The 19,888-nt window shown below is 46.8% G+C and overlaps 1 long non-coding RNA gene across 1 annotated transcript; it reads left to right on the top strand.

Annotated features, from left to right (window-relative positions):
- Positions 1-5,126: 5,126 nt before the first annotated feature.
- Positions 5,127-11,789, top strand: LOC135921228 (uncharacterized). The gene is made up of 2 exons (XR_010570497.1): positions 5,127-5,827; positions 11,323-11,789. It is a non-coding gene; the product is annotated as an uncharacterized lncRNA (long non-coding RNA).
- Positions 11,790-19,888: the final 8,099 nt, after the last annotated feature.

A 19,888-nucleotide genomic window follows, 5' to 3' on the forward strand; every position in this document is an offset into this window, starting at 1 on the left:
AGGATTTTACGTCTATACCAAGTGTACGATCCCCTTCTTCCATGTACACTTGCCCGCGCCCGCTTCTGCACGCGTCGCCCTCCTGTTTGCTATACCGATTTCGCCCCCCCCCCTTCCCCCTCACCCCTTTTTTAGTCTTTTTTTTTTTGAAACCCCCTCGACAACACATTCCGAAGTCAATATGCCTTTTTCGGCGCCTCAACCATCGCCTTCTGGATGCCGCCGTAACGACACCTACGTTAAGCGCGTGGGGAAGTGCCCCTTGAAAGACCATGCCGCTGCCTTTCAATCACCCCACACATTGCACCGCAGACTCCCCGTCGCCACCTTAACTATTTCAAAATTACTCGACCTATTACTTGACCGGCCGTTCTAATGCCTCAAAAACATGCCGCCAACGACTCCCCCGGATTACCTCCTAACCTTTCGCATTCCCAACACGCTCCCAAGCCCCCGTATTTCTTAAAGATTTCATTTTTCTCTTTCTTTTTCTTTCACCCCCCCTTTGTTGTGTCTTGGTACGGCCCTGGCACCCCCCTGCTTTTTTTCCCCTTTTTTCTGCTTCTATTTCTTTTCTTTCCTCCCCGCGTGCCCACTCTCACGCTCTTGTCCCTTCGTCTTGAGAATGAGGCTCACAGACGTCGGACGACAGCGCCTGTTCCCTCTTGTAATCTCTCTCTTTAAAACCAGCCGCCAGCGACAACACCCGCACGTGACGTCACTGCACTAACCCTTTAAAACTAACACGCCGAGGATGACGAGGCCGCCTTTGACGAAGATAGGTCCACCTATCGAAACGTTGGCCAGCCTGTCTGAGGTACTTCAACCCTGTTTAAAAAAGTTTATACCTTAGTAGAAGAAGATGCATAGAAAATACAAGGAAGCTCAGACACACACATAGCACCTTAAACAAACGGAAGTACACAAAGGTCAGAGAGCAGGGAAGAAAATGTGAAGTTCTGTAGACTAGACGGTTCATGCAGTCAGTTACCCGCAGAATGCTAAATATCTTCATGGAAGCAAATAAATTTTGCAAACACATTTCTGACCTCTGTAAGACTTGAAGGTTTATTATGAGTGACAGAGTTCTTTCACATTGTTTATCTAAAGTGCTCGTTTATATAACACCATCGTTGGCCATACATTATCTTTTTATAGATTGTATTGTCGACGGCCTAATAACATGGAGTCTTTCCTCAGTGTTAGCCTACCAGATTCGTGTAGCCAACACTCTAGAAGGAGCTTGTGCACGTGTTCGACAGTGGGGCCGAAATACTCCTGTGGACTGGTGACGCATTGAATGCTGCGTTGGCTATGTGCCATGGTTTGCCGGGCTGGGCGGTAAAGAAAAAGTTAGTGGACCGAGCTTAGCATTTTGGTTATAGTCGGCAAAAATATTTCGAACACTCTGATTCGTCTCCAAAGTCGCCTGTGTATCCTGAGACGTCAATATAATATTCAGTCAATATAATATCACCTCCTTTAAAGGGAACTTGACGGCAGCCTTCAGAATGGGAGCCAGCAATAACACTGTCTGATATGCCACTGTGCAACAAAAACACTGATGCTCAAATGAGACTGCGGCACCGAATTGAGATGTGCTACTCTGTTTCTTTGGTTCAAACATTTGCAGCTTAAAGCTGCTGAGAAGCCTCAGTGACAGTGTCAATTAGCGATCTAAGTATCTAGAGCGGCTGCATTCATCCGTGCTTTCCTAGCTGCTGGTAATCAACGTTACATGCACAAATTAAAACAAAAGTGTCTTGGCCACCGTATTGAGACCTCGCCCATTTTTTACCATCGTGATAGCCGAAAGAAAGTGCTGTCTCGAGATTCCATCACTATCCTTACTCTGGTTCGTTTAACAGAACAGTTTATTTAAATCCTGGCGTCGAACAACTACAGATGAACTGTGGTATAGCCACTGTGTTGTAACCAAAACAAAAATGCGATGCACTGACTGAACCAGAAAGCACCCTTTATTCAGGAGCGTGATAACTTTCGTAACCGAAGCAGTGCTTCAACAACTGAAACAATGCCATTTCTCATTATTATTCAATCACGACGCACATCGCCGTTGAGACAATGCCTGCACATGTCAGGCACATTTCCCGGACCTGTTGCCACAACCGCACCGCACTCACTGTGGAAAGCACCGCCATGGCATTTAGCACAACTGTTAGTGCAAATCGTGCCTCGCTTACATCGGCGTACACACCCGCGGCAAGGTCAGTGTCTCGTCCATGCTGTTTATGCCGTCCTGAAATACACCTGAGGATTCCGGGATTACGGAAAAAGCCAGATCCACTGTAGCTTGCACTAATGCAATGGAGCTTACTCCTGCTGTACGAGAAATACAGTAGCCACGTGCACATCTATACCGACGAATCGACCACATCGAGCAGTTTTGGGGGTTCTGTATGTATACCGACAACAGAAGCAACACAGTGATTCAAGGAGTTACATGTCACAACGTCCACGGCTGCGGAACGCAGAGCTCCACCATGCACTTCAATTTATTGACACAGAGAGCCCTGGTACATTGGCCGTGTTTTATGACTCGAGACCGGTTTACACAGCAAGTAGTCGGTTCTCAGACGTGGAGCTCACGAACAGCTAACATACGAAATCGCCAAACATCATCACGACATCAAATAGAAAGGCCACGAAATTATTTTCCAGAGGCTACGTGGCCATTGTGAGATCAGGGGTAAGGATCAAGTAGACAATGCTGCCCGAGAGCCACATCAAGAACAACACAGCGTTCCCATTCGTCGTTCCAGGACATGCTGCAAGGCAGCTTCGTCACAAGCACGCAAGCACCCCATATTGTACAAAGCGAACCCTTCGCTACAACTCCGACCGCCATCCGTGCTTCACCGACGTGAGCCATCGCTTCTATACCACCTGTGGTGGGGAGTGGCTTTCACGAAGGCGTACACTAGTTTGATTGGAATGACCGACAGCGCTGCATGCGACGTTTGCGGCGTGTAAGAGAACATCGAACATTCATTGTGCCATTGCCAACGATTTCACTTGGAAAGACAAACAGTATTTATCCCATTGCGACGACTTGACGATCAGCCGTGGTCTGTGCAGGCCTGTGTCTGGATGGTCTGTGCAGGTCTGGACGGTCTGTGCGTGTGTTTAAAGACCGTCCCCATCACTCGTCGGCCCACAAAGCTATGAAGGCACTTTTGTCTTTCTCGAGATATATGCGAACGTCTTTGACTCGCTCAGACCCTCCGCATGCGTGCGGGAGCTCATGGCGGCGTTCCTCCCACCGCCATCCCTCTCTCAATCTCACCTTCCTATTCCCTCTTTAACGTCCCCCAGAGTAGGGTAGCCAACCAGGCGCATTTCTGATTAGGATCCCTGCCTTCTATCTTTATTTTCTGCTCCTCCTACTCTTCCTTCATGTTGTGTGAATCTCTTGAAAGGGCTCCCTAAAGCTACTTCTTGAAACTCAGCCAACTGTGCCTCACAGGCAGACGTGAATGCTGTAAATTAAGTTTCCCCAAAAGATGTCGTAAGAGCTACATGCGCCATTCTTCAGTGATCGATATGGCAGGCGTTCTATTCTACGCTGTAATACGCTGGTAAGCGAATATATGAACACGCGGACGACATCGTAAAAGCTTTGCGGAGCACGGCATAGCACATTCTTCAGAAAAGAGATCTTAAATGCAGGATTGCATCGCTGAGCAGCGCTTTGAAAGAGCATTAGCAGTAGTAGCCCACTTTATGGTTACTTCAACAGCAAGGCCTTTCGCAGTGACATCAAATAGACCGCCAACACAATCCACACGGACTTCCAACTTTTATCAACCCTCGTAAATTGCTCTTGTTCTTGATTGTTTTTCTCTTACCTTGGTGCTCATTATGCTGCTCTAATAGAAAAGTGATGATCCGCTTTACGAAAGTACGTGATGCCTCAGCTCCACTTCGCCTTTCAATCTAAACAAGAGCTAGAAACCAAAGTTTGCTCTATAATTCACGTTGCCTTATTCCTACCACTTTAAATCGGTACGGTCAGTCGCTTTACATGGTAGCGTGCGAACTCCCATTTCCGTAAAATATTAGTAAAAAACATACGCAGCACAAATTCTTCAGTGATGAAACATAGACATGCCATCATCTAAGTGCAAAGTATGGGTGGAAGAGCTTTCCAAAAGAGCTCCTTTTTTGCTCCATGCCAAGGTAATCTCAGGCCCACTTGCGCTGCCGACAGGATTCCCAGCAGAACGCCTTTTCTATATCGCGTATGTGGCGAGTCGCATAGCCGAGCAGGCGAAAGGAACATTTGGGGCTGTGCATGACTGTTTAGGTGAATGAGAAAAGTCATGCCACTAGAGAAATCATCCCTTTTGCTAATTATTTCTCTAATAACAGTTTCCGGACAACCTGGTGATTTGGCGCTCGACATGCTCCAAGCGCTCGCGAGTCCATCATCCTCCGTTGCCGTGGTCACCTCTTCAGAACACACCGCGCTGTTCTTCAAGCTCAATGCAACCTATCCATTCTCAGTAACCACGTGGAATATCCTTGCAAGGCGCAGTTCTCTCAAACATTTCGCTAGGCACGTAACACAGAGTGACAGCAGTTTTCCTGGGCAGGGTGTAGTTTTTGTGTCCGTGCACGAGGCCAACTTGTTGCAAGATTTGATACCAATTGTTGCATCGTTCGAGAGGTACCACTCGAACATTCAGTGGCTTTTTGCTGTCCGTGAGCACGAGGAAGTTTTAAGCACGTTCTCTGGACACTTGTGTCAAGTGATTAGCGTGACTGAGGCAGAAATCAACGTGCCACTGGACGGCTACCGGTCTTGTGAGGAACGTCGCATGTTCGCAGCTGTCGAAGACGCGATCAATGCAGAACGCATGCCACGTGCTGGCAAGTACCCAAAAGGCGACCGTATAACTTTCGCGGTGCTCGACAAGGGCACCAGGCTTTGTTTCCGGGAAGACAAGTACGTGCCCCTCATAAAGCTGGCTTACGCCGCCACCAATACTACTTTGGTCGAGCTGTGCAACAGTAACGAAACCGACTCGCTGCTCCTGGACCGACGCGTGGATTTCCTGACAGTCATACCAAACCACGTTCGCCTGAGTTCGTATTACGGACACGTCCTGCAGCTGCCGTCTTCGTTTTGCTTTCTATCTCGTCGAGCCTCGCCGTTGCGTCCGTCGTTCTCGTCAACGTGGTTGTCGTTCTTGCAGATCTCTCTCGCATTGTTTCCCTTGGCTCTCGTGTTTCTCCTGTTAGTCGCTGTACAGGCTAGCCGACACTCCGCGTTTACTATCGATCATGCAGGATGGATCATGTTCTTTTTGGGAACCTATCTGGCCCAGAGTCCGGTGGCAGTAGAGAAGCCAAAGTCGGTCCTTGTGAGAGTATCTCTTGTTGCCTGGATGCTCGCAATGTTAGTGTTAGTGCAGTTCACGAAGACGGAAATCACCGCGTCTCGAAGCATTCCCACCCTTTCATCCGAAATAAGGCACGTGGCAGCATTTGCGTCACGCTTGGACACCGGCAACATATTGCCGTGCATGAATTTTTTTGTTGCCGGCATTATTGATGGCCTCAACGGAAACGTGCCGCACTTAATGTCCCTGCGTCAAGCGCTGAAGAAATGCGACAAGACATGCCTTACTGACGACATCAATGGTTTCTGCTTTCCACTCGCTGAACAAGGGTCGCACGCAATCGTGATGTCTTGCCGCCGTTTCCAGAAAGACAACGGCTGTTCGGCCGGTCTTGTGGTAGGTGATGAAGAACTCCTACAGTATTTGAAGTGGCTACCGACACACATCAGATTTCCCATGAGGTAAGTGAGTGTGAATGCAGGCTTTCGTTGTTCCGACAAAAAGTGTACATCGCCACTGAAAGAACGCTTGTACAATGGTGCTTTTCATCGAAAAATGGTTTGGACAAGCTGCGTGTTTAAAAATACCTCGCATAAAAAGCTGTGTATTGCATCGCCATCGATAGCTTTTGATTAAAATGTCAATTTGTGCCGACACTTAGCGGTATGCGAGTGTTGCAGCTTGAAGAGCGCAATGGTTCGGCAGTGGGTGCTCAGGATCATGCCTTATCGCCACAGGCGATTGATTAGCCACTATTTCACTACTACTTTGCGCTAACACTATGTGTCTTTAGCGGATAATTTTTGTGATGCAAATTGTCATATTGCTAAAGAGGTAGTGCGGTGGTGGTAGAATGACTATGTAAAGTTCAGCTTTTAGCAGGAACGCAGAAAGGGAGGGAGCGCGCAGGCTTCTTGCCCTCACGAAGACACAAGAAATTGTAACACATACAACTTGCAAAATCAATGTCCCATGTTAGTCGCAAGAATAGTCGGGTTCTGGTACACAGTTTTCTGCGTGGATCCTTAATACATGCGAAAAACAATCGGTCATGCGTGATCTGTCTGTTTGACCACGACTTGTGAATTCGTGGAACCTTAATTTTTCTGACCCCCGCGTGATTCGCAGCGCTTAGGGTACCACCCGTATAAATTAAAAAGAATTACGTTACAGAGCCTGTCCCTCCTTACCAACTAATTTGAATACAATTCGACACGTTGTTTCTAAAATTCGGCAGATGCCGTGAGCCGGGGCATAGCCAGGGGGGGGGGGGGCTTATGGAGCTTCAGCCTCCCCCCCCCCCGAAATTTTTTCGTGTTGTCCATGCACCACCGACCAAAACAATCCCCGGAGCCAGAAATCATTCTAGATTTCGTCGAAAATGTGTTTCTCACACTGAAAAAGACATTTCAGCACGCACATTACGAAGTCGGTCTAGATTTCGAGGTCACACACATGCACCGGGAGTCACATAACTCTAGGAGCCCCATCTAAGCACAAAGTTTCGAGGGCATTTTGATGGTGAGCGGGCTTGTCGTGGCATCTCATTTAGGGCGTAGAATCTACGGAGCGCATGGATATAAATTCCCAGACTATATTGGTATAAAGTTCTCATAAATTTTTGATGCGAAAGATGCACAGGCATAATTGCAATGTTTGCGCATAATTGCAAAGGTTGATGAGCTGATTAAACAAAGTCGTGCTTTATATTTTCAATTTCGGGTCTCTGTGCGTTTAATGTTCTTATAAACATTTGACGCCAAAGGTGCATTGACTTTTCTAAAGTCGTACATCGGAACATATAATGAGACATGCCAGATCAACACACTATCAGACAAGTTGCCAAAGCAGGCAGCGAGCTCCAATGAGACGAAGCGTTGTGGCGGTTCATTTGTGCCGTGATGTCACAGAAAATAATGTCAACATTTTCATTCACCTCCGCCAAAGCATCCATGTCACGACACAAAAACCAGCAAACGAAACGAAGTTCTTATCTATTTTTTCAACTTTGACTTTTATTGGCGACGACACATTGAGTCTCTTCAATTTTGTTCTCGCTACCCGCAGACTGCCGGCGCCAGCCAAAGTGCATGCGTTTCTCTCTTGTTGCCCTGACCACCACGCGGCACGTTCGATGCGTGCTTATTTTTCTCTGGCCAACGGTATTTTAGCCTGGAAGAGTTTTGGACGCTTTCTGGCTAGCAGACGAGACAAAGAAATAATAGTCGCTCGCCGCCACCACTGTGGGGACTCGACGGATTGAAACGCGTTCGCATGGGAGCAACCGTTCCGGAAAGTCTTGTCTCGCCAGTGTAGGATACCGAGCAGTATGCGTATGGGCCACTGTGGAACAAGTGACTCACGTTTTTTTCGATATTCCTTGGGTAACCATATTAGGTGCCCAAAGTAGCCATTCGATTGTGGCCAACATGCTTTCCCTTGCTTTTCTTCACTTCGATTCCCCCGCCGAACTAAAGAAAGAACACGTTGCAGCGCAGCGCACTGTCGCATGGTGAAAGTTCGAGGTTGTTGGTTCTTCATTTGCGGAAAGTAATGCGTCCCAGGACGCTTCAATTGCCGGATAGTCCTATTATATCATTGCGATAGCAATTATACGGACACTGCAGGCGCATTCCTGTCATCACCGTCACCCTCATATTCCCTCCAAAGTCCAAGGGCCATAACCTTGTGACCGCGCGCCGCATGCTGTATGCGCGAATCAAAACGTGGGGCGGGGGGAAGGCATGGGTGAGCCGATGGTGGTAGTTCAGTATCGTGTGCGCACGGGAGGAAAGCGGGGAGAAAGCGCGCCGCCGCCTTCCATCGCGGGCGATACGCCAGGGGGAGTGGAGGGAGGAGTGGCGGGCGTTAGGATTCTGTGATCTCTGAATCTGTTATTGCGCAACATGTTTATTTGCCTTGTTTGACGCATTTATATACAGAGACTTTTTCTTAGATACGTAGATTTATTGGAGCTTATATTTATATTTAAATATCTTCTTGCGAGGTTTTGTGTATACGTGCAACGAACATTCCAGTGGCACTTTCTTGCCCTTTATCAAGCTGTATCTTCGCATTTGTATATCCTAATGTATCTTCGCATTTCTAATGTACGAGGGCGAGTCAAATGAAAGTGAGTCAACAAACGCCGTTCAATAATGTTTATCCGTGAGGCATGCGCGTAGCACACAGGCTTCTATCATTTACGAAAGTGACACGCAGGTGTGAGGATAAATGTTCGTTAATGCTATCATACACTGGGTGGAATATGGTTGCGTGACGTAATGGACGCTCCAAAAGCAGAACAGCGCGGTGTCGTAACAATTTGACAGCAGAAGGCGTTTCCAAAAATGAAATTAGTCGCCGTATGGATGCCGCACGTGTACGTTGAACATTGCATTCCATTGGCCACAGTGAAGCGTTGGAGGAAATGGCTCAAAGAAGGGAGATATAGTTGCAAAGACGATCCAAGACCCGGTTAAAGCCACCGCGCAATCTCCCCCAACATATTCGCAAAGATTGATGAGCAGATTAAACATGAACAAAGGATATTCATCGATGAACAGGCAGGGCGTGTGAACATCAGTCAAGGTTCGGTTCACAACATCATTCTTGAACATCTCGGTTATCGGCTCATGTGTGAGCAATGGTTGCCCAAGATTTTAAACTACTGCCAGAAGACGGATGCGTTCGGCGCTGCCTAGACTCATCTGATCTGGTATCACAATGAGGGTGACGACTTCTTGTATGCACTTGTGACCAGGGACGAATCGCGGTACCACCACTACGAGCTTGAAACATGAAGGCGAAGCTTGCAGTGAAAACATTTGAATTCACCACTCCCAAAGAATGCAAAGGCGGTTATTTCCGCCCGAAAGGTGTTGACTTTTTTTTACATCATCAGGGGCCACTACTGATCCAATTTGATAAACCTGGAGAGACTATCAATCATTTGCAATATTGTGAAACTTCGGATCGGCTGTGTGCCGCAATCAATAATAAACGACGTGGAAAATTTACGAATGAGGTCATCTTGCTCCACGAGAATGCCCGTCTCAACATCGTTGATGTGGTTAACATAAAACTGGCAAAGTTCAAGCGAGAAACTTGTCGCCTTGCGACTTCCACGTTTTGGGGCGATTGAAAAACCAGCGTAAGGGAACTAGACTCGTGTCCGACGATTACGTGAAATAGTCAGTTGCGGACTTTGTCAAGAAGCAACCCAAATAGCTTCATCAGACCAGAATCACGCAACTCGTTAGTCAGCGAAACAAATCTATAAATGCTTATGGAGACTACCTGTAAATAAAGCACCCCGTTTGTCACATATTTGCATTGGCTCACTTTCATTTGACTCGCCCTCGTATATTCTTCAGAACTCCAGCTTTTTTTATGTGCTCTCTGTTGCGACTATAATTTCGGTGCCATTACAAAGCACGACCGGTGACAACTGCTCCTGCGCAATACATTAGCACAAATGACAACGTCATTAGGATTTTTCCTTGGCCTTTGCATATGCAAAAAAACGTAAACATGGTTCGTGTCTGTCAACGTTTCATTAACATATTTGTCCTCAGCTTGTTAATTTCATGGCCCTTACATTTTTTTTTTAAATCAACGTCACTCACTGCTTCGCTGGTTTCGAACTGATATAATTCTAAAGCTGGTGTGATATATAATTTCCTTATTAAATAGACAAAAAACATCGAAGCATTGGTATCCGTTATTTCTGGCACAATTTTTGGCACATACGAGTATATTCTTTTATGAAAAAAATACATGCTTTACTAGTCTTGACAGTGCGTAGCGCTCAAGAATTCGTTTGCAGCATCTCTGGCAATGATAATGCAGTTATTATTCATGTATTTGATTCCTCGCCAAATTCTATAAGGAGGAGGCCGAGCTGCATCATGAGCCCCTCCCCCCCCCTCCCCCGGCCCGAACAAAATTGCTGGCTACGCCACTGGCCGTGAGCCATAATACCTATTTATACCACTGTATTTAAAGTTATTGGATACGCTGCCGCATGTGACCTTTGTATAGTGTTAAGGTTCACACGGTGAGCACGTGTTGTCATCTACTTAGCTGTGTGGTTAGAGTGCATAGTGCTAGCGGGGACCAGTGAGTCTACGTCTGATGGAACATTGCCTGGCTTCAGTTTCAGTTTGAGTTTCAGTGTATTATTCTTTAAATACAATGAATGGTTAAGAGACAATATACAAGATGAGGGTCCCAAAGTGAAAGACTGCAACGGGGCCCTCGGTCCCACAAATAATAAGAAAATAACTTCTTAACAATGAGAACCTGATAAATAATTAGGGGAAGTGAGACATTACAGACAAATAGCCATGGGTTGGATCGCTTAAAGCAGATGTTCCTCAGGAAATCCTTCAAGGCAGAACGTATCTAAAACCAGTTTCCATTTCCGCAACACCAGCACTAACCAACAGCGCTGAACCTTGGAAGATAACAGGCCTGCTTGAAAGCAAGCTACGGCCCTCCCTAGCAAGCTAGCCCTCGCCATAGCTTGCTATGGAGAACAATGCCATAGCAAGCTATGGCATTGTTCTCCATTCCGTAGAGGTATGGAATGGAGAACAATGACAGCGACGTTAAGAAATCAAACGAGGCTGGGGAAAAAATCCCTTGTTTAGGACATTCACTTGGCAGGTCATAACATATGGAGTAATATACCTGTACTTTAGCGCAACCGAAGTTGTGCAAAAAGAAGAATCGTCTGAACATATTTCTAGGGGTGGGCAGTGCAACCCGGGCGAACGACACAATGAAGTGCAATCGTACCGTGCGCTTCCTTGTGTCCTTCATCATGGTTGCGCTGCCCACCATTAGGAATATCTTCAGACGATGACAGGACTGAAATGGAGCTACCAAAGCACCTCCTTTCAGTGTGCACTTTCACGCTTCCACTTTTTGATATTCAGTGATTATATTGCAGGCACCATCATCGAAGGTTCATACTGGCGCTGCAAGAGTCTGGGCTCTTTTGGGAATTCATAAGAAAGGACGTCACGCCCTGCAGCGACCGGACAACCTTCGCAACATTTGACATTCCATTCAACGACTACGCTGCCATTTACCTCGCTGGATGTGGCATATCCCTGGTGGCGTTTGGCGCAGAGGTGCTTTGTCAGCGTTGCTACCACGCACGGCGCCACAAAGCTCCCCGAGTGTATACCAACTACAATGGCCTAACCAAGCTTGCGAGAAGGAAAATGTGAAGCGTCTACAATAAATTACTTGTAGAGAAAGAGGGAGGGTCAGTCAACCGCAAGCTCTGTACAGCCTAGCACATTGGTGATGTTGTTGTTCTTGTTGATGTTCTTGTTGTTGTTTTGGTGCTTGTTGTTAGTAACTCACACATGTTTAAAAATATTAAAGCTCGACACAATGTTCCACGCTGGGCTTACGTGTAATGCTCTACTTGGCAAATTAGACAAAAAGAAGATGCTATTTTTTCGTGTATAGAGGTATATTCCCTTTTAAGAATATTATTGTACGGCCTTTTAATTATGAAATGCTACGTGCAGCCTACCCTGCTTATCAAGCGTTTGCGTTCAAACATAAAGGTCTGCTGCGTGTCTACCTCCGGTGACGAGGAAGCTTAGCTGAGAGAAATAAGCACAAATATTTGGTCCTATTAGTAGGCAGCAAAATGATCATTATCATGATTTACTTACCCTTAAGGGCGCCGTCATTATGCAAGGGTACTAGTCAAAATACTGGTCTCTGTCTTAAGGTAGAACGGTGACCACTGTAGGCGGAGTAATTGCATCGCTCAAGGTGGACACCTGAAATCTACAGAGGCGGTATGCAATCCATGAGCACTCTATGTTTCCAGGAGGTTTCCCCGCAACCTGTATGGCTTGGAGCATCGTTTCCAAATGCGTTCTCCTTGATCACCAAAATGTCCAGCAGCCCATTTGTGACTTCTGCCGGTGCAGCGAAACGACTGCGGACAGTCTTCGCTAATGGCCTTATTTAAATCCCTAAGAGCAGCACTGCCCTCGGTACTGCATATCAGCTTGAAGAGAACAAAAAAATTTTTTTCACTGTAATGGCGCTGCTTCACCTAACAGATACGGGATTGCGCGAAAAATGATGATTGTGTGAAGCTTTGTGTGACATTGACATTGCTTTGTGTGGCATTGACAGTCTGTGACACGCCTTAGCAAGCGCCTTCCAAAGACTGTCTGCCAGCGCACGCGAACACAGTTTTATAGTGTTATGCTTCACTTTATTTTTAAATTTTTTTCTCTCGCCTGTCATATTCCTTTCTCCCTTGAGCAGAGCAGGGTATTTAACGGGAGACATTCTGTGGTTAACCTCCTTACCTTTGTTTTTATTTTTTCACTATCAGTCTTTTTTTCTTTCAACGCCCTGACCAGGCTAAATGCTGCGATGGGAGTCGAACAGAATGGCCGCGCTTCACGACAAAATCCAAAATCGTATATACGAGGGCAAAATGCGGTATCTTCACACATAAAATTATTGAAGTCTCAAGACTCCCAACAAATGTCAGGCGTGCCTTTTACTTAAACTGGAGATGGTCAATCGTTGAAGCGTTTTAGCTGCAGTTAAGAGGCGCTATAAAGTAAAGCTATTCCAATCTGTTTTTATTCCAATCTCCTGACGTCGAACTTGCGTAACCACCAACGCAAGCATCGGGCGGTCACTCGCAGGGTTGTCTGAACAGACCAGTCAAACGCTATTCTCGTTCATAGTAGGTAACTTTTGTTTGCTTGAAAAACGAATCACATTACCTACAGTGAGCGGCTTGACTTATCCAATTGGCTGACAAGAGGTGAAGAGCACGCTCAAGTGGAAAGAGATACGATGGGACCGAGCCACTACACTGAATATCGATAACCGGATGAAGAGGGTGGTGCCTGCGTCTGCGATTGGTCCGCTTTCCCTTACTTAGCTGGCGGTGGCTGGTCAAAAATCGCGGCAGCATGCAACGGAAGCTTATGAAGACACTAAAACGGATCCTCAGCAAAAGAGCGTTTGTAGAACGCGGTCGTAAACGTTACAAAAGTGCTCGGAAACGTTACACTGCCACGCGAAACGTTTTATTATACGCAAATAAACCTATCCTCTCCGGCAGGTGCGAGTAGCCAGTGCCTCAGGGATCGGCGGCAGCCATCTTGTATTCCTTTCGGAACGGGGCCGCCTGCGGCTGTTCAGAAGAAAATCCACTTTTGTTCGGCGTAATAATGCACCTTCAACGCCTAACGTCACTATGATGCGGTGAGTTTTTGCGGTTCTTGGACGTCACGTGACAGACAGGTGAAGTGGGTCAAGCCCGAAAACATTTGACCAATAGTCGAGGGCTAACGGGGAAAAGGCGTCGAATCAGAAATAAAGATTTTTCATTTGTCCGGTCATATCACGCATAATCAGTGTGTACATGTCATATCAGATGGGAAGCAATCGCGGTTTTCGTGACGTTGCGTGAAAGACGGGTGGAGGGGTGGTGGCCCCAAATAGTTTTCACCAATCGCGGAGGGCTGATTGCAGAATTTGAATAGAAATGTTTGGAATAGTTTTGCGTTAAAGCGCCCAAGGGTGCTGAACCGATGACAACTATGATGACGATAACATTAGAATAGGAGGAGAAACAATGAACTACATGTTAGCCAGGGTGTAGACCGAGTGGATAAATTATACTGCGATAAGAGGTATGAGGAAGTAAAAATGGTGGAAGAACGAAAATACTCCATTAGTATACACAGTACTTTTGAAAGGGCAATACAATTTCGTTTGCAAAATATAAAGAAAAACACACTGTTTTCTGTCGTATGCAATTTTTCCAAAAAGTGTTTTGCCAAGACAAGCACATTGTATTTCTTCTCCACTAGATCCTGTCTGCGTCATCAAAATTGGAGAAGTTTTAGGAACCGCAAGCACTGCTATGCACGGAGTTAACTTATTTTTATCTGTGATTTGTATTTGCTACTCGAAACTGACTTTTTGTGTGTAAGCTTCACAAAAGAAGGCTGTAAATGACAAAGCAATGACATTGCATATACAATGCATCATTAAAGCACCGCTAGAACATGAATTCAGGTGCATTTTAAGTAGTACGCGGGGCCTATATGTGTGCTAGGAGGGGTTGCTTGTTTTCTTAGCACATGTGATGGTATTTTACCTGTATTCTGGCGTAATATTTCTTGTAGGATCAAAACCTTACAAACAACTAGTCGCTGGCGCAAATAAAGAATAACGATCCCATCAACAGTCCAACTTTCCACTCAGTTGCTTTTGGCCACTGACCAACATGACAGTGGAAGAAAATGACATAACAATGACCTTCAATGAATAGCGAAAGGTCTCACAGTAAATTTTGATAAATGAAAAGCGGCAAAATTCATTTGACCATGAATGTCGACCGGTAATGTCGTTAATCAGTATATTGTACCGAAGTGACGCCGCCGTTAGACAGCAGACGCATGAGCTCTGGCAGGGGCAAGTCCAAATCCGCAGATACGACGGCGAGGAGTAGCCTTTCAACAACTTTGTTTATTCACTTGGCATTTTACCTCAAGTTTTAACTGTACGAAAATATCTACAAACAAAACGACGTCATACCCGTCGTCGACGGCCTGCCTGACCGGCCTGTTCTCCCCTGGTGAAGTTGCGCCGTCGGCTGCTGTCTACTTGCTCACACTTCAAAACTACCCCAAACTATTACTTAAATAAGTTTCCCCGGCATCCAAGGGACCCGCGGACCGGCGGGAGGCGCAGGCTTCACCATCAATGGGTTATTTCGTTACTCCGACCAGTCAGGCAGGCCGACATCACCCAATAAGCGTCATAGTTTAAGGGGCCAAGAAATGGTCGCGTCAACACTCTGTACACAAAAGCACTCTGACCGTAACTAATCAGATTTTGACAGCCGAGTGTGGGAAGAGGACGCGTCATGTGCATGTGTGACGTCAGGCGCGGCGGCAGTGGCAGCACATGCCCGCGGCGCGTCGCGGTTATTTGTGTACCAAGGTTTTCCCCCGCATCGAGGAGCCCACAAAATTCCCGGAGCGCCAAGAGGCCCGTGGTATACTCTTTCGCGACAATATCCACGAAACGTACAGCCACCGTCGAAACGATTTATTCAGTCGAAAGCCTTAGATGGCTCATGCGACGAAAATTTGACCGTCCGGCGTTATGTCATGATGGCACCAAACTCGGAAGTCGAATCCTCGACCTTCGGTGGGAGTCGAACTCACTTGGAGATATGGGTGAGCCGACCATATCTTTAAGTTAGATTCCAGTTGATGTCGTGAAGGTCGAGAGTCCAACCCACTACATTTGGTGCTAACGCGAATTAAAACACAGTTAATTAAGATAAAGTTAATTAGGCCACAAGCACGCACGACGATTGGTGGTAATCAAACCCGCGATTATTGGTGTTAGTTAGGGCGAAGTTAATTTAGGCCAGGGTAATGAAGCTAGAATAATTTAAGGCACTCCAGCCCCGAACTTTGGTGGAAGAAAACAAGTAATAGGAAAGAACAACACATCACAATGAAAATATGAAATAGTGCAATGAATGTCTCGTAAGTGCGCAGGCTTTCGCCTTCATCCTTTTAAGCATATGCCTTAATGAGCGACACTTTTTACGAGACGTGTACTTCAGCGCGATTCCTCTAACCCGCTTCTTTCCGCGCCAACTAGCGGCGCCGCTGTGAGGCCTGAGGTGGCACTTAAAATGCATCGCACACCGGAACATGTGAACGCCGAGAAACGCGTCATGCGAGCACTTTAGCTCTTTCTAGACGCGCTGCGCCATCTAGTTGCACTGCCTAGAAGTCCGCACGTGACCTTCGAGACGAGAAAGGCGCTGTCGCCACTTCTGCAACTGCGCTTCTTCAGCAGGCCTACCTCACTGTTGCCCTGAGAGAGAGATCCATTCGATAGGTGTCGCAATCTATGTGGACGATGTCGCCTTGTGGACTACTGGCCCTTCAAGCGCTGGACAAAAGTAGCGGTGCGCTGGACCGCATCTGCGAGCAATGTTGTTCGCCGCAGTTGATGTGACGCTGCAATATAAGATTGGTCTTCAAATTTACGCACGTAAGTCGGCAGCTATTGCCTACCATTCTCGATAGAGAGCACGTCTGTCCCTAAAACATTGTCACCTGAACGATTCTTCTATGTCAGAAGTAGAACAGCATATATATTTTGGTTGTTGAACATATATGTTCAGCAGGCCGCCTCAGCTGGCGGCCTGCTGTTAAAGCTGTGCGTCAATCATTCCGGTCTCTCCTAGAAAACGCGATAGCGCTGACAGCTCCAGGCATGACTGTGATCAGTCAATCACTCTACGAGTTTACCAAGCAACGGTACCGTCAATAGTACGTTATGATTTGCCTTTGGTCAATGTTCCATCTCGAATGGTGGCATAGCTAGAGAAAGATTATCGAGTGGCTCTTCGATGAATACTAGGTTTTCCGCGATGCGCACAATCAAATGCTTTACTTGCCGAAGCCAGACGAACACCACTGAGACCACAAGCTTATCTAGGGCAAGTTACGCATGATGTATCGTCTCAGTCGGGTCCGCGACGGCAGAAAGCTTTTTTAAGAGACTGCTCATCATACTGAATTCAAGAACGGGCAGAACGGCGTCTTGAGACTGTGAATGTGTTAGAAGGCACTACACTTGACCGAGAGCACAAGTGTCCTCGGTTTCCCGTTCACTTAGCTGTACCAGGGGTTCGAAAGAAAAGAAGTGTATGACCTGCAGTTCTACGTCCAGTGACTTGTAGAAGACACGTAAAAGACACATATATAGAAATATTACTAAGGCTTCCGCAGACGCCTCTGTTTACTAAAGCAGTACCACTGCTGCGCTCTGTTGCGCGAAACCTGTAGCCCAGTGTTCAATTCGAATAGATTATACAGCTTCTTAAACATCTGCAGGACTATTAAGCACTAGCATAGCTCTGAACTACATTATCCAAAAACCAAAATTATCAGAGGCTGTTATTTAAACTACTTGCCCGCAGTTTTCTGACGGCTGTCCTCCGCCAACGCTGATTCAACTGCTCTACGCGAAGTGCTTAAGATCGCCCTTCATATTGACACGTGTACTTATATTTACCAGGCGACCAAGTTTCGCCGCCTAACAAATGTTATCGCACAGCGCGGGACGCGTCTGCATGTATCCGAAGTTTCTGGAAAGTTATCGATGCTTCTATCCGCTGTGTAGTCGCCGAACCTTGTGCTATCTGATTTCATCGCGTGGCTCGAATGTTGTAGAACTTTGTGGAAGGCATGCGGGTCCGAACGATTAGTCTGGAAGATTCGATGACTGCTGTATAAAAGCCGACGCACTTGACCCGCTGATCAGATTTCCGACGATCGCCGACCGTGTTCGCCGTTATCGTTGTGCTATAAGTGTAGCCTGTTTTTGTGGGCACAGGTTCCCCCAATAAAAGCTAGTTTTGTATTCCACTGTATTCTTGCTTTCTTCACCGTCACTACCCCGTGACAATATCATCAAAAAAAAAACATTGATGTTTTTGTGGATCCCCCCCCCCCCCACATTGTTATTGCGGGAAACGAGGTCGATGATGTTTTCGCAGCGTCAGTTCAGAGCCATCATTTTATAGACGACAATTTATGCCAATTCAATAACATTATACTGCTTATACGCCACCGCAGCGCTTACACCCAGACGAACATGTAGCCAAGGAATTTTACACTACATCAACCACTGACTGTGCTGTAACTCGCCACAGTAATTCTCTACTGCTCAAGTTACCCATCGGGTACGTAAATGTCGCACATCGCCTTCACTGACAAAGACGTGCACCGAGCCCTTGTGTCCCGCTCACGGAATCTCCAGCGAAACGCTTCAGCGCTTTCTGTTAAAAAATTTACAACTGTATGCAGTTGTCATGGTGTGCATCTGAAAATGTTTTGGCATCCAAATCTCGCATGAACTGCGCTTAATGCTATTTGTATTTTCTGAAGGTCATGCTTCAACTGAACACCAGGTCCGCAAAGCTGTACTGGAAAGCCACAGGACTAGTCTCTCATCTGCAACGCTTTTCCGATGCGCATGATTGTTTGATGTGTTGCTTGTTCATCTGGAGTATCTTGTACGGCCAAAGTAGCTCGTCGAAATATTTTTTCGCTGAGTTCTCATCGTCGCATTGGTGTTGGAACTCAACACGGTCGCCATGCTGGCACTCCGCGTGGCGTCGTCGAAGATTGCAGCATCGTAAGGCCCATCAGGCACACCAGAATGACAGTTGAGTGCAAGAACAAACGTGTTGCTTTAAAAAGTAGCTATTACTTCTGTCATATGTTTTAGAATCATTTGCGAACAACTTTGTTCTTTGGCTTTCGATGTACTCCAGTCCTCTGCGAGTACGTCAATCACCCATGGCCCTAGTTCCTTCGCCAGAAAGCGCTGCTTCGTTGGGCATCTTTGGCGCAGCCTTCCCATTCTCGATAACTACGTGTGGTTTCATTGAGGGCAGTGGTTCTTTCAAACATGTTGCTAGGTACGTAACGCAGAGTTAACACCTGTTTTCCCAGACCGGGTGTACTTTTTGTGTCCTTGGATGAGCAACGATTGTAGCAAGCTCTGAGAGGGATGTTTGCCTCCTTGGAGAGGTACCCCTGAATGTTCAGTGGTTTTTGTATTTGTTGCAGTCCATCGACAAGAAAAAATTCCCAACGCGTTCTCGAGGCACCTTTCTCCAGTGATTAGCGTCATGCAGGCCGAGATATCTGTGCCTTCGAACAGCTACTTGCCCTGCGTCGAACGCCGCGTATACACAGCACGGAAAGACGCAACCCTCGAAGAACGCGCGCGACGCGCCGGAAGGTAATCCGAACGCATTAGGTACATAAACTGTATGGGTACAGATGATTCGTTATTGGCTACTTGCACACACAGCTAAGCTGTTCATGCGGACCCCCTGCCATCTTTGTCGGAATAAGCTAAAACTATCGTCATCAGCAACTGCTCGAGCGTCGTCGTCTTCGTCGTCGGCTCGTTGGCGCCCCTCGGCCCTAACGCACGAACGCGCTCGTGCCACTGCTACCGCGTTCGTCGTCGTCTTCCAAAGATGGCTCCGTGTCCGCCCGTCATTCGAGCGTGGAATTTCACTTTTGTCGTCGTAACCATAGAGTTTCCTACAAGAATTACTAGAGGGAACTGTCGCGCTAGTGTCTACGGGAGCTGCAATGGGAGCGGTTGTCCCAGCATGGGAATTATGGGAAGTACATGGATTTGCCTAAACTTCGTCATTTCGGCTTCAAGCGGCTTTGTGGCTTTGTAAACTCGTCATTTTCAACAGTATATTGCGCAACAAATAATTAAATAAACATCATTAATATGGCCTGACGGCAGGATTCGTACACAGGGACTCTAGCACAGAAGCCTCATATTGAAACCATTATGCCACGGACGCATCCATCGACAAGCGAATGAAACGCCCTTATGAACTCATCGCGGGCATGCCAGTGCCTTGAGACGCTTGGCGCAAT

The sequence above is a fragment of the Dermacentor albipictus genome, chromosome 8, assembly GCF_038994185.2.
Source record: "Dermacentor albipictus isolate Rhodes 1998 colony chromosome 8, USDA_Dalb.pri_finalv2, whole genome shotgun sequence".
NCBI lineage: Eukaryota > Metazoa > Arthropoda > Arachnida > Ixodida > Ixodidae > Dermacentor > Dermacentor albipictus.